Raw genomic sequence first — 15370 nt, forward strand, 5'->3', positions numbered from 1 at the left:
TCAGAGTGATTTCAAAGTAGCCAAAAAACCTTTATTTGGAATACAGAATAAAATATTTAAAATATCCACAACGCGTTTCACCTATAGTGGCTTTAACAAGTGGAGACAAAATAAACATGCTTGGTAGGGTAGGGTTTATATAGGGGGACTGATTTTAAACGGTAAATGAGGTTTGGCGCCTAAATTATGTCATCATGTAAGGTGCATTTTCAAAATACAAAATAAACTATATGTATATATACAGTAGAAGTCAGGGAAGCTTCCCCTAAAGTTTGAAGTTAAAAAGAGGGTTATAAATAGGGTAAAAATTGTATTTTAGTTAGTCACGTGATCGGCTTCCATTTTTGAAAACGCACCAATCGCGTGACGTGCCGCTAAGGATATAAGGAAATGTAGTGTGCAGGAGGGACTGCTACAGATGGCATACTGGTGGGAGGGAGTAAGCAGGGATAGACAGGATGGGCGTGGCGATCGGCCGGGGGCGTGGTTATAATGCCGACGGCCAGGAGGTGTATACAGCTGATGTTGCTGTAGGGGAAGGAGGGGAAATGAATGTGTGGGCGTGAACTATGCCCAAAGATTATTCTAAACCAGGGATAGGCAACCTTCGGCTCTCCAGATTTTGTGGACTACATCCCCCATAATGCTCTTACACACATAATGCTGGCAAAGCATCATGGGAGGTGTAGTCCAAAACATCTGGAGAGCCGAAGGTTCCCGACCCCCTGTTCTAAACAGTTCAAAGGCTGTGCTTGAGATGTCTTAAGCAAAATGAGAAGCCTCTGATTGGTTTATTCTCCGGCACAGAATAAGAGTCTGTGTTGGGGAAAGAGGTCTGCATTTTCGCAAGCTACTTTTTTGTATACCCCCAAAGAAACCACGCAGGAAAACATATTTGCATATTGGGTATCGACTAAATGGTTTTAAAAGAAGGAAAGATTTTTCACTGGAATGTTCCTTTAAAATCCTGTGGGGATTATTCAATAAACTAGTTCATTATTGGAACCAAAGTGAATCTGAAATTTTAGCCAATCTGAAAAATGCAAAGGACTTGAATTACATTTTTTCCATTTTGGTCTAAAATGTAAAATTCCGTTTTAGTTCCGGACAATTTATACTTAAGTAAATAATGCTGTCAATTTCCCACAAGATGTATCCACATGTCTAAAAAAAAACTTAATTTGGTGATTTTTGAGGAACCCCATCCATATTACAGAACTGATGTTGTGAAACTCATGTTTTGACAGAACTGGGGTGTAAAATGTGTCATATAAGGACACGTTTCGTAAACTAATTTACAGTTTCAAAACATTCTCCATAAAGTAAACTGAATATGACAAACTGACATGCACAATGTACAATACAGTAGGCACTCTGAAAATGTAGCACATATAATTTGGTTGCCCATTCAATAGTAATATGAGATCCATTAGAATTTAGCAGGGATCCATGCGGCTCAATTTGGCTGTTAGTGAATACGATTTACTACAGAGGGATTTTAACAGCCGAATGCAGGAGAATTGAGCTGAATGTAACAATCGAAGTCGTTTAGGGAATAAGCCCCATTATTGGTACTTATTCAGAGGTCAGTGTAATTTAGCATTAAATCTTCAGACCTCTCGGGCAGCTTATTTCTCCTTTGCAGTGTGGTGAAGTGACAGTGACACGCAAAAAATAAATATCAAACTGAAATGAAAAATAAATAAATCACAGTTTATTAAAAGGATTATTCGCTAAACGGCGAATTGTGCTTGACTGAGAAATACATTTAAAAAATAAATAAATAATCCAATTCACTAATATTGCAAACCAATTAATGTAAAGTGCATATCTCTGGAATAACTCACTACAATCCATTCTCCCCATAGAAACTCAATGTACTTTTAAATTAGCAGTCAAGGAACCACAACCACAACATGTAGATGTAGTGGTTATGGTGTTGTTAGGCTGTGTGCACCATCATAACACATATGATAAATTGGAATGAAATAAACTAGAAAGTGTTATAAAATAATAAAAAGGATAGCACAATAGGGATCGACCGATATTGATTTTTTTAGAGCCGATACCGATATTCAGTGAACTTTCAGGCCGATAGCCGATATAATTTGCCGATATTCTGTACATTTACCATTTTGGAAAATAAAAACAATTTCTAAAGGTAAATGCACAAAATATACATGCCACATGTAGTGGATGCAGTGTGTTTAGACAGGGGAGCTGTTTGTGTTTGTGTAGTGTGTGTGTGTAGTGGATGCAGTGTGTGTTTGTGTAGTGTGTGTGTAGTGGATGCAGTGTGTGTTTGTGTAGTGTGAGTGTTGTGGATGCAGTGTGTGTTTGTGTAGTGTGAGTGTTGTGGATGCAGTGTGTGTTTGTGTAGTGTGTGTGTTGTGGATGCAGTGTGTGTTTGTGTAGTGGATGCAGTGTGTATTTGTCTAGTGTGTGTAGTGGATGCTGTGTGTATATAATGAAAGCAGAGTGTTTGTGTAGTGTGTGGGTAGTGTGCGTAAAGTTAATGCAGTGTGTGTGTAAAGTGAATTCTGTATATACTAAATGCAAAGTGTGTGTGTGTTTGTGTAGTGTGTGTATATAAGGAATGCAGAGTGTGTATATAATGCAGTGTGTTTGTGTAGTGTGCATTATATAAACACACTACACAAACACACACTGAATTATATAAACACAATGATTATATAAACACACTACACAAACACACTGTGTATATAATGCAGTGTTTGTATCATGCAGTGTGTTTGTATAGTGTGTATATAATGCAGTGTGTTTGTATAGTGTGTATATAATGCAGTGTGTTTGTATAGTGTGTATATAATGCAGTGTGTTTGTATAGTGTGTGTGTATATAATGCAGTGTGTGTATATAATGCAGTGTGTGTTACACACACACACTGCATTATATACACACACTATACAAACACTGCATTATATACACACACACACACTGCATTATATACACACACACACACTATACAAACACACTGCATTATATACACCGTGTGTGTGTATGTGTATAATAATGGAGTGTGTGTGTGTGTGTGAGGGGTTATTTTTTATGAATTTTTTTTTTATATATTAAATTATTAAAATACCGAATATCGGCCGATTATATCGGTAAAAACGATAATCGGTCGATCCCTATAGCACAACCAGCAGCTATCTCTTAAAAGAACACAGAGTAGCAGCTATCTATCTCTTAAAAGAATCCGTGGGTTTTACAGTGCTTGGGGATACTTGATCTATTTATATGAAATAGTCAGAAACATTGCCATGACATGGGCAGTTTAATTAACCCCTTAAGGACTGAGCCAAATGTACTTGTTGTGATCATATTCATATTATGTGCACTCACACTTATTATATATCATTTTATTCAAGGGAAACAGGGCTTTCATTTAACATCAAATATCTAGGTATGAAACACAATTTAATATGAATAAAATATTTTAAAAATGGGAGAAAATAAGAATAAAAAAAAAAAATTCTTTAGTTCTACGTGACATTTTAACTGTGAATATCATACTGTTACTGTTTGCTTTTACTGCAAAAAAATACACATTTATATTCAATGATGTCTCACGTGTAAAATAGTACCCCCTATGTACAGGTTTTATGGTGTTTTGGGAAGTTACAGGGTCAAATATAGCATGCTACATTTTTCGTTTTTTTTCACATTGAAATTCGCCAGATTGATTACGTTGCCTTTGAGACCGTATGGTAGCCCAGGAATAAGAATTACCCCCATGATGGCATACCATTTGCAAAAGTAGACAACCCAAGGTATTGCAAATGTCCAGTCTTTTTTAGTAGCCACTTAGTCACAAACACTGGCCAAAGTTAGTGTTAATATTTGTTTGTGTGTGAAAAATGCAAAAAACTAATTTGAACTCCAAATAGACCTCGCGATCACATGGCCCAGGGGGGTCGAAGTGGGCGGAGGGGGACTCCCTGGGCTCCCAGGTAAGTCCACATACCACGATAACGGGTAAGTACCCTGGACGGCGGGGACGTTCTATGCCGCCCTCTGGTGTTTAGAGCTGGTTCCCTAAGGATCCCATAGAATGCCCGCCGTCCTTAAGGCGTTAAAGGGATGTTATAGGTATTAAAACAACTTCGCTTAATGAAGCAGTTTTAGTGTATGATCACGCCCCTGAATTTGCCATTTACAAGTTAAATCACTTTGTTTATACAGCCCTAGCCACACCTCCCTGCATGTGACTTACACAGCCTTCCTAAACACTTCCTGAATCAAGTTTAACCCCTTAGGGACCAAGGCTTTTTTGAGATTCGATAAATTTGTGCCAGTGGCCTTTTGGCACTATTGCCATGCATTAAATTCTACCATATTGTAATCCTGTTTAAGCGCACCCATACATATTATCAATTATTTGAAGAAAAAGTTGGGCTTTCTTGTGATTCTCTATATGTATACATAACACAGGGCTTGACAAATCCCAGATGCCAGATCGCCACAGCAACTAGAAATGTCGCCCTGGCGTCTGGGATTTGCCAGCTCTCTAGTCATGGGACATCTTGGAGGCGGCCGCCCACCCGCGGGAACATGGAGACGGCCGTCCGCTGGCAGAAGCATTGTGCACGGCCGCCTGTGGGAGCATTGTGGGCGGTGCGCGAGGGAGCAATACTCCGTTTGCGGTTTGAATGCGCACGCGGCTCTTGCCATGCATGCGCATACGGAGCTGACAGGCAGATCGGGGCGGAGAGATCCCCAGCGCCAAGGGAGTTCGGCGCTGGAGAAAGGTAAGTGCTTAAGACACACACACACTCTCTCACGAACAGGCGCATACACACTAGCTAACAGACACACACATTTACTGACAGACACACTCAGTGACAGACATACATACACACTCTCTTACAAAACACACTCACACAAACTAACGCACACAAACTAACACGAACACACACACGTTTTTTTAAAACATTTAATCCCCCAGCCTCCTTACCTGTGGGAGTGCTGAGGGGATTCCCTGGGGTCCAGTGGTGTCACCCGGCGGGCAGGTCATATTCCGGTTCCGGTATCAGTGCGATGCGCGAGGGAGCTGAAGAGGAAGCATTCAAGGGAGATTCAAGGTGCGCCAGCCTGCCCGCTGGGTGACACCAGGGCCAGCCTCGGAGGGCCCTGACGTGGCCGGCTCCTGGACCCCCAGGAGAAGAGGCTGGCCGCAGTAGCATACATACCGGGTCGCAGGGCGGCCGGGCCCCCTGGTGGGCCGGGCCCGGTCGCAGCCGCGACCCCTGTGACCCCGGTATGTACGCCACTGAGGAGGGTGTTTACTCACCTTTCTTCCCATTTTCCCACGCAGTGCCAGTTTCACCATGGCTGAGATGATCAATCTTTATGATCTCAGCTAAGCCAACGCTTTTCCTTAGGAAAGCATTGGGAGGATTTAATGCATGCGCAGCAAATGTACCAATCCGGATCTCTTTATAGAGATGCATTACATTAATCAATCTCTATGAGGAACATTCAGCGGCTGCATGCAGAGCTTGGAGACACTGAACCTGGGTGCTGCACATGGTGCAGCAGTGACCCGGGACTCTCTAGCGGCCATTTGAGTAACGGTCACTAGAGGTGTTAGTAAGCAGCAATGTAAACTCTGCCTTTTCACGGAAAAGGCAGTGTTTACACTGAAACGCCTGCAGGCACAGGCTATAGACACCAGAACAACTACATCAAGCTGTAGTGGTTCTGGTGACTATAGTGTACCTTTAAGAATTGCACTTTCTCGTTAAAAATGACTGGCTCCTAACTTTTTTAGCTGGCTCCTATATTCCAAATAAATTTGTCAAGCACTGACATAACAATATTAAATAGGAATAAAAATATTTTTTTTAAAATTGAAAACAAATATTCTCAGTTTTACTTTTAATAATGTATACACACCAAGTGCAACAACAACAAAAAACTAACTCAAAATAGATTCACTAATTGGTCAAGATAGTCCAAATGTCAAATATGTCTAGGATTTAAATTAATTTTCATAGTGATAAAGCATTTGCTGCAAGCCGTGAACGTTATTAAAGCCAAAACCATGCAAAATTTGGCATTCTGAGATTACAACTTTTACAGTAGTCACAAAACCCACAAACTTCTCCACAAAAGGATATATTTGTAGAAAGTACATCCCCCAGGCTATGCAACAAAGAGCATTTTGACACTTTTAATTTATCGGTTTTATCACAGTCAAGTTAGTTACTTTTTTCACCAACACGTTTATTTTGGAGAAATTCACATGCCACGCTTGTTGCACTACTGCAACTACACCCCATATTGGTATTCTGCTACTGTTCTCAATTATGATCAACCGCATGCATACATTTTCCTTAATCTTGCCCCTAAAACCAACCCATAATTCTATTTTAGAGGGATTCCCTCTGTTGATGTCAGCAGAGGGATTTCCCAGTTCACACAGTATAGAGGGCTCCCTCTCATGCTCAGCTCTTACACAGTGTTTGGTGCTAGACAGCTGGAAAAGCCCAGCACCTATCCGAGAGCAGGGGGCAAGCAGTGAGACCTCACTAGGGTCTTTTGAGAGCTTGGGGTTCTCCATGACAATGCGGGGGGGGGGGGGGGGAGAGGGAAAAAAGCTGCTAGTTTTAAACTTACCACGACTGAACGCAGTCACTCAGGCATGGTATTTAATTCAGTTTAAAAGGGCTCTTCTGTCAGTCTCTGCCCAATAACTTTGGCCAACTGACGAAGAGGAAATAAAGCTACCAAAAGCTACCTGAAGACCCCCTTTGGTTTTGTGGTTTAAGTGGCAAGGTTGGGGACAGAGTCAGAAATACTGCGGCTGAGAGATCAGTTAGCCATGGCATTTAAAATTATTTAAAGGGCTATGCACATAACTCACTATGAGCACAGCACATATATTATTACAGTCTACAGCCACTGTGGTCCCGGCTGACAGAGTGCACCTTGAACTAACAAAAGACAGCCTGGGGTTCCTTGGTACCAGTATGGATTTAACCTCTGCTGGCACCTTTACTACATAATGACCTATGCAGTCAAAAGGCATTAAACCCCTCCACTGCATGGCTGCATAGACTGTTGTGGTAAATTAAGTGGTTAAAATTCCTTTATTGCACATTCTATTTAATTTAGAATTTCTTCTCTCCTGCTTTGTTAGTAGCCTTCAGGACTCTGCATGAGCATCGTGCGTATGATCAAAGGTCAACTTACAGAGCAGGGGATAAAAACTTCTAAAGCAAGTCAACATCTGATTGAAAATGAAACCATGTTTGCATGCAGGCTGTATCAGTCAAAACCAGGGGAGGTGTGTCCATGGCTGCATAAACTAAACTAAAGTGATTTGTCTCCTAAATGGAAGTAAATTGAGCCTTCAGGGGCATGATCTGTACAGCAAAACTGCTTAATTAAGCTAAAGTGTTTTTTATGCCTATAGTGTCCCTTTAATTAAGCAAAAGTTAAGCGTACTATCAAACCTAGCCCAAGTCAGAGATTAGAGCTAACTGTTAATTGTTTCCCTCACTAAATATTAAGCACCAATTAAAGGGTGCGGGGCTAGAACCCACAGAGAACGCACAGAAGTCAATAGAAGTCCAATACCTGAGCAAATTAATGTCACCTGTTAAGGATCATAAACAGCCTGTGCCATCATAACAAACTGTTATCGGTCATATTCCAAGATGGAATGACTCATTCTACTAACTGCAACAACATAAAAAGCAGGATATTGTGATATGGGAAAATATAGGATTTACAGAAATACATATGGCAAGGCTGCCCATACAATTCTATGTCTTATATTGTGAGACATGTCCCAAAAACAGCTAGGTACATCGATAAATACGCATTGCTGCAGTTCCAGAGAATTATTACTCGTGGGGGTTGCAGTGGTGACCAGTAGTTCGGTGGTGTTAGGGTGATAATGCCCAGTAGTGCTGATAGGGAAGAGGGGTGTTATGGTGAGAATTTCCCATAGTGCTGGGGGGAGAGGGTTATGGCAACCATGCCCTGTAAGTCTGGGGGGGAGGGTTATGGTGACCATGCTCCATAGTGCTAGGCAGGAGGGGGCTATGGTGGTAGTGCTCGGGAGGTAAGATTCTTCCCTAGTCTTAAGTCTTTTAAACAAACACTACAGTATAGTGTCATGAATACAAAACACTATAGTGTTAAAAACTCATTTTAGGTGGCCGGACCCCCCTTATAAAAAGGTATAAAACTTACCTTTATTCCAGTACCACGCAGACTTTGCCCCACATGGATCTGTCCCTGCTCCGCCTTCTTGGCTGAGATCATCAAAATTGACAATCTCAGCCAATCCAATGCTTTCCCAAAGCATTGGGAGCCTTCTGCGCATGCGCAGCCAAATATTGTGCTGCACCAATCAGCATCTCCTCATAAAGATGCATTGAATCAATGGGGAGCATTCAGGAAGCACCTCTAGTGGCCATCTACGTGACTGCCACTAGAGGTTTAACTAGTCAGTAATGTAAGCACTTCTCTGAAAAGGCAGTGCTTACGTTAAAAAGCCTGCAGGGACATACTAAACTCACCATAACTACATTAAGCGGTAGTTATTTTGGTGACTAGTGTCCCTTTAAGAAGTCCCTCAAAACTCTGCTTACAGCTTCCCAGAGTAACTTCTATTTTACAAACCTGTCTCTTGCTCTCTCTTAAAGGGCTACACTCCACACGCTCACCTCCAGTTCTCAACAACCTATTGTTCCTGTAACATTTTGGAATTGTCTAATTTGTTACATTTCTCCCTTTATAAGATTGTAAAGTGCTGCAGAATAAGTTAACGCTATAGAGATGCCAATAATAATAATAATAAGAGTTATGATGATGACATATTGGGCTGGGGGTAATAATGATGTCCTGTGGCGCTGGCGTCTACGGTGATGTCCTGTAGTGATGGGAGTTATGATGATGACATATTGTGCTGAGGTTTATGGCGAGATCATGTAGTCATTGGAGTTATGGTTATGTCCTGTAGTGACGGCATTTATGGTGATGACATATTGTGCTGAGGGTTATGGCGAGATCATGTAGTCATGGGAGTTATGGCATTTATGGTGATGACATATTGTGCTGAGGGTTATGGAGAGATCATGTAGTGATGGGAGTTATGGTGATAAAATGTTATGCTGGTGATGCCTTGTAGTAAAGGAGGTTATGGTGATGCCCTGCAGTAATGGGAGTTACTGTGATGACACGTTGTGTTAGGAGTAATGGGGATGTCCTGCAGTGATGGGAGTTGAGGTGATGCCCTGCATTGATGGGAGTTGAGGTGATGCTCTGCATTGATGGGAGTTGAGGTGATGCCCTGCATTGATGGGAGTTGAGGTGATGCCCTGCAGTGATGGGAGTTGAGGTGATGCCCTGTAATGCGGTGCAATAAGACTAATGTCCAGTGAAGTTATGGTGCTGAGCTCAGGCTGCCCAGTATAAGGAGTGATACAGCCCAGGTACACACCTTGAGTACACCTACCTGCCCAGCCAGCCACTCTCAGCACATCCTGCTCCCAGCCTCTCACTGCCCGGACACTACCGGTCTGCCTGACACCCAGAGCCTGACAGCCAGAGGCCGAGCCGGGTCATGCCAACACCAACAGGAGGGAGGCCGCCAGGGGAATACTGGGACAGGAACACCCCGCACTAACCAAGACCTGCCTACTGCAGCTATTACACGGAGATATTATATACACTCCGACTATAACTCTCATACAATACCGGGAAACCCACACGGCAAACCTTTACATAGAATTACCTTTACACGGCACCCCTATTTAACACATGGTACATCCCAGCTGCTGTCTGGCTGGTTAGTCTAGTTCGTGCTGGTGATGTCACTCCATTCACCCCCTCCTCCCTGGACAGATTTACACAGATTCTATTCTATAATAAAACACCAATCAGATGTATAGGAGGCAGGTTATCAGAGATACAATAATTACATTGCTTCATGTATGATAATAACATACAGGTGGCAGAACATTGTAAATTATTTTATTTTATAAATGGTAAAAATTGATTTATTATTATTATGATGATGATGATGATGATGTTGATGTTTGGAAGGCCTATATTTTTAATGCGTATAATTAAACTACTTAAAATGTGAAATCTACATTTAATTCCACCCCCAGCCCAACCAAATAAATAAATAAATAAATAAATATATATATATATATATATATATATATATATATATATATTTATTTATAAATATTACTTTGGTGAACAACCTTGTGAACAGTGAAGGGAAACAGAATTTAGATAATATTATTATAGGAGTGTTGGGAAATTGTACAATCAGCTGTTTGGTTTGTTTTTTAAGTATGGAGTATTTTTGCTGCATTTTAGCAAACATTAGTAAATCAGTTGTTTATTGAATAAACCCACTGGATCCTCTCACTTAACCCCTTAAGGACACATGACATGTGTGACATGTCATGATTCCCTTTTATTCCAGAAGTTTGGTCCTTAAGGGGTTAAAGAAAAATAAAGGCTAAAATAAACATTATGTAAAGGAATTTATTCCAAAATATTCTAAAGTCCAAATAAAATTATTCAAATGAACCTGTCATGACAAGTTCACTATAGGTGCTAACACCACCTTAAGCAAAGTACGTGCAATTTGTCATAAATAAAATATATTGTATAGCTAAAATAGCTGTTAAGTTAATAATGACTTCCTTTCCAGAACTGATTCCATTATGTGGCTTTGTGGATGTTACACTAATGCAACACTCCCTCCTCTCCTGTCTTACTTATTAACAGTGATTCTAATGAATGCCCACCCCTATCCAACAATATCAGCAATATCCTTGTCCCGTGGTCTGTAGGTGTTTAGTGATGTCCCGAACAGGTTGCTGGCGAATAGTTCCTGGTGAACATAGCTTGTTCGCGTTCGCCATGGACGGCGAACATATGCGATGTTCGGTCCGCCCCCTATTCGTCATCATTGAGTAAACTTTGACCCTGTACCTCACAGTCAGCAGACACATTCCAGCCAATCAGCAGCAGACCAGCCCTCCCAGACCCTCCCACCTCCTGGACAGCATCCATTTTAGATTCATTCTGAAGCTGCATTCTTAGATAGAGGATGGAAAGTGTAGCTGCTGCCGATTTAATAGGGAAATTGATAGCTAGGCTAGTGTATTCAGTGGCCACTACAGTCCTGAAGGACTCATCTGATCTCTGCTGTAAGGACAGCACCCCAAAAAGCCCTTTCAGACATCAGTCTGTTTTTTTTTTTTTTTCTGTTTAATGTAATTGCAGTTGCCTGCCTGCCAGCGTGTGTGTCAGGCTCACAGTGTATACTGTGCCCACTTGCCCAGTGCCACCACTCATATCTGGTGTCACAATAGCTTGCATTTAAAAACAAAACAAAACACTTTTTTAACTATGAAATAATAGCAGTCAGTTTCCTTCACGCGTGTGCGTTTCAGGGCCTGCCAGGGCACAGTGTCACACCAGTGCAACTCATATCTGGTGTAACAGTAGTGTACATTTAAAAATTTTTTTTAATTTTGACTGTAATAGATTGAATAGCAGTTAGATGTCTGCAAGCGTGTGTGTCAGGCCTACAGCGTTTACTCTGCCAACTTCTGCCAGTGCACAGTGCCACTCATATCTGTTGTCACAGTAGCTTGCACGCATAGTACCACTAATAAAAAAAAAATGACAGGCAGAGGCAGGCCACCCCGCAGGGGCCGTCGTGGTCGTGGTGCTGTGATTCCCTTTGGCCCTAGAATAATGCCCAGTGTTCAAAGGCCACGTACCCTGAACTCGAAAAGTTCTGAGGACATAGTTGACTGGCTAACACAGGACACCCAATCTTCTACAGCTTCCGCTCGGAACCTTGACGCACCATCCTCCTTCAGCTTAGCTTCGGGCACCTCTCAAGTTACCACTCGCCCGCCTGCCGCCACCATCAACACTAGCACCACAGCCGCTTCACTTGATATGTCAGAGGAGTTATTTACACATCAGTTGGTAGAAATGAGTGATGCGCAAGCATTGTTGCCAGAGGATGTAGATAACAGGGATATGTCTCAGTCAGGCAGCATTACACACATGGACGTACGGTGTGATGATATTGTTGTACCCGCTGCTGCTTCCTTTGCTGAGTTTCAGATACAAGTGAAGCGGTTGATGATGACGATGCGTCCGTGGATGTCACGTGGGTGCCCGCTAGAAGAGAAGAAGAACAGGGGGAAAGTTCAGATGGGGAGACAGAGAGGAGGAGGAGACGAGTTGGAAGCAGGGGGAGGTTGTCGCAAGGAGCTAGTGGCACAGTCAGACAGCATGCATCGGCACCCGGGGTCAGCCTGACAGCACGCCAATCAACGCATGCTGTTGCCACCACCAGAATGCCGTCATTGCAGAGCTCAGCAGTGTGGCATTTTTTTTGTGTGTCTGCCTCTGACAACAGCGATGCCATTTGCAACCTGTGCCAAAAGAAACTGAGTCGTGGGAAGTCCAACACCCACCTAGGTACAACTGCTTTGCGAAGGCACATGATCGCACATCACAAACGCCTATGGGATCAACACATGAGTACAAGCAGCACACAAACTCAAAGCCGTCATCCTCCTCCTGGTCCAGCATCTTCAGCCACGTCAACCACTGCTGTCCTCCTTGCCCCTCTCAACCATCCGCCACTCCGTCTCTCGCCTTGAGCAGTTCCTGCTCATCTGCCCACAGTCAGGTGTCTGTCAAGGACATGTTTGAGAGTAAGAAGCCAATGTCACAAAGTCACCCCCTTGCCCAGCGTCTGACAGCTGGCTTGTCTGAACTCTTAGCCTGCCAGTTTTTACCATACAAGCTGGTGGAGTCTGAGGCGTTCCAAAAATTTGTAGCTATTGGGACACCGCAGTGGAAGGTACCCGGCCAAAATTTCTTTGCACAAAAGGCAATCCCCAACCTGTACTCGATTATGCAAAAGGAAGTAATGGAATGTCTGGCACACAGTGTTGTGGCAAGTGTCCATCTGACCACTGATACCTGGTCTGCAAAGCATGGTCAGGGCAGGTATATCACCTACACTGCGTATTGGGTAAACCTGCTGACGGCTGCCAAGCATGGAATGCGTGGCTCTGCAGAGGAGTTGGTGACACCGCCACGACTTGCAGGCAGGCCTGCTGCCACCTCCTCTACTCCTCCTACTCCATCCTCTTCCATAACCTCCTCGGCTGAGTCCTCTTCTGCTGCTGCGTCTTGCTCCACATCAACGGCACCCCCCAGCTCCGCAGGTACTATTCCACATCCCGGATACGGCAGTGTCACGCCGTCTTGGGGTTGACTTGCCTGAAAGCAGAGAGTCACACCGGACCAGCACTCCTGTCCGCCCTGAACGCACAGGTGGATCAGTGGCTGACTCCGCACCAACTGGAGATCAGCAAAGTGGTTTGTGACAACGGAAGAAATTTGTTGGCGGCATTGAATTTGGGCAAGTTGACACATGTGCCGTGCATGGCACGTGTGTAATCTGATCGTACAACGCTTTGTGCATAAGTACCCAGGCTTACAGGACGTCCTGAAGCAGGCCAGGAAGGTGTGTGGCCATTTCAGTTCCTACACAGCCATGGCGCACTTTTCAGATATCCAGAGGCGAAACAACATGCCAGTGAGGTGCTTGATTTGCGACAGCCCGACACATTGGAATTCAACACTCCTAATGTTCGACCGCCTGCTCCAACAAGAAAAAGCCGTTAACGAGTATTTGTATGACCGGGGTGCTAGGACAGCCTCTGCGGAGCTGGGAATTTTTTTGCCACATTACTGGACGCTCATGCGCAATGCCTGTAGGCTCATGCGTCCTTTTGAGGAGGTGACTGTTGCGGAGTGCAATATTAGAATCCACGATCTCCGCTGGTATAACAGGTAAATCCACAGTCAGCGCTGAAAAGTAAGGCAATATCCCAATCCTCCCAATAACCGGACGAAACACAGTTTGGGAGTCAACTAACTGGCTTTATTCACAAGCTTGCATATTTATACAGTTCCCCATGCAAGGGGTTTCCGTACAGATGTTTCAGGGGATTTCTCCCATCATGCAGTGTAATTCTCCCAACAGGCTTTGCTGCACGAGAAGGATACTCCCACTAAAATGGACGATTAAGTGGATTATCCCCTCGTGCAGCAGAACTGACAATTTACATTAAAATACAGTTTCTGAGTTTTATTCGGTAGATTAACGTGACCGAACGTTCGGTAGATAACTGGGGTCTGAGCGCATCTTTTGTGAGAATACCGCTCAGCTCCCAGCTGAACTGACCAAACGCTGCAACAAATAAGGTATGACATTAAAGTTCTTCTCAATCTGTCGATCGTACTTAGGTGAACGATCTTACCGAACACCGGGCTCCAGAACGGTCTGGAAGTCCAGCGGTGTTCGTGTTGTCGAGTAGCCGATTTCGGTTCCAGGCGCTCGACGACAAAACACCGCTGAAGAATAGAGGATCCAAGATGGCCGACCGCCGCATGGTCGGTAGTCGAACGACGGCCACCTAGGAGAGCCTCTAATTACCGATTGCAACAATGTTAACAAGCGCCACACGACTCTAAATGTGTGTGGTCGACCAGGGGGGCCCTTATTCATTTGACGAACAGCCCGGATAGTTGCTGTTCATTGAACGAAGTACCTGCAGGCTGGTAGCTTAGGGCTGCCAGCATGCGAACTACCTTAGCGTAATACACAGCACAAATATACATAGCATACCATACAGCCTATAGACAACCTTCCATACATTATAGTCCAGAAGTGGCTAGGTTTGCCACAATGCTCCCCCAGAACCAAGCCGGCATACACAGTCTGATCCCAACGGATCGGCTTGGGGATGTCCGGGGAAGTACTCACAGATCACTTCTCAAGTTCAGTTTGTCTAGATAGCCCGTCGGCGTTACCGTTTTGTTTCCCTGGGCGGTAATGAATAGTAAAGTCGAAGGGCTGCAGCGCCAAGCTCCAGCACAGCAGCCTGGCATTGTCTCCAGCTACACGGTTTAGCCACACCAACGGGTTGTGATCTGTGAGTAATGAAAAAGGTTGTCCATACAGATACGGCTGCAACTTTTTGAGGGCCCACACCACGGCCAGGCATTCTTTTTCGATGGCGGCGTAGCTTACTTCACGGGGTAACAACTTTCGGCTCAAGTAAGCTACGGGGTGTTCTCCGCCATCTGCTCCAACTTGGCTCAGCACTGCCCCCAATCCAAACATCGAAGCGTCTGTGTGAACAAGAAATCTTTTAGTTGGATCGGGTGCAGCGAGTACAGGAGCATTAGTTAGAGCAGTCTTTAGCTGTTGGAATGCCTGATCACACTCTGGGGCCCAAGTAACCTGTCGGGGAAGGTTCTTACG

General features: G+C 43.8%; 1 protein-coding gene across 1 annotated transcript in view; it reads right to left on the reverse strand.

The window, feature by feature from the left end:
• The window catches only part of DOP1B (DOP1 leucine zipper like protein B), a 134745-nt gene extending 125201 nt beyond the window's left edge, over positions 1 to 9544 (reverse strand). Inside the window, exon 1 of the mRNA XM_063447437.1 lies at positions 9494 to 9544. The gene's annotated coding sequence lies outside the window, so the exon portion shown is untranslated. The remainder of the gene's footprint in view (positions 1 to 9493) is intronic.
• Between the last annotated feature and the right edge of the window lie 5826 nt (positions 9545 to 15370).

This window comes from Pelobates fuscus, chromosome 1 (genome assembly GCF_036172605.1).
Source record: "Pelobates fuscus isolate aPelFus1 chromosome 1, aPelFus1.pri, whole genome shotgun sequence".
Classification (NCBI taxonomy): Eukaryota; Metazoa; Chordata; class Amphibia; order Anura; family Pelobatidae; genus Pelobates; species Pelobates fuscus.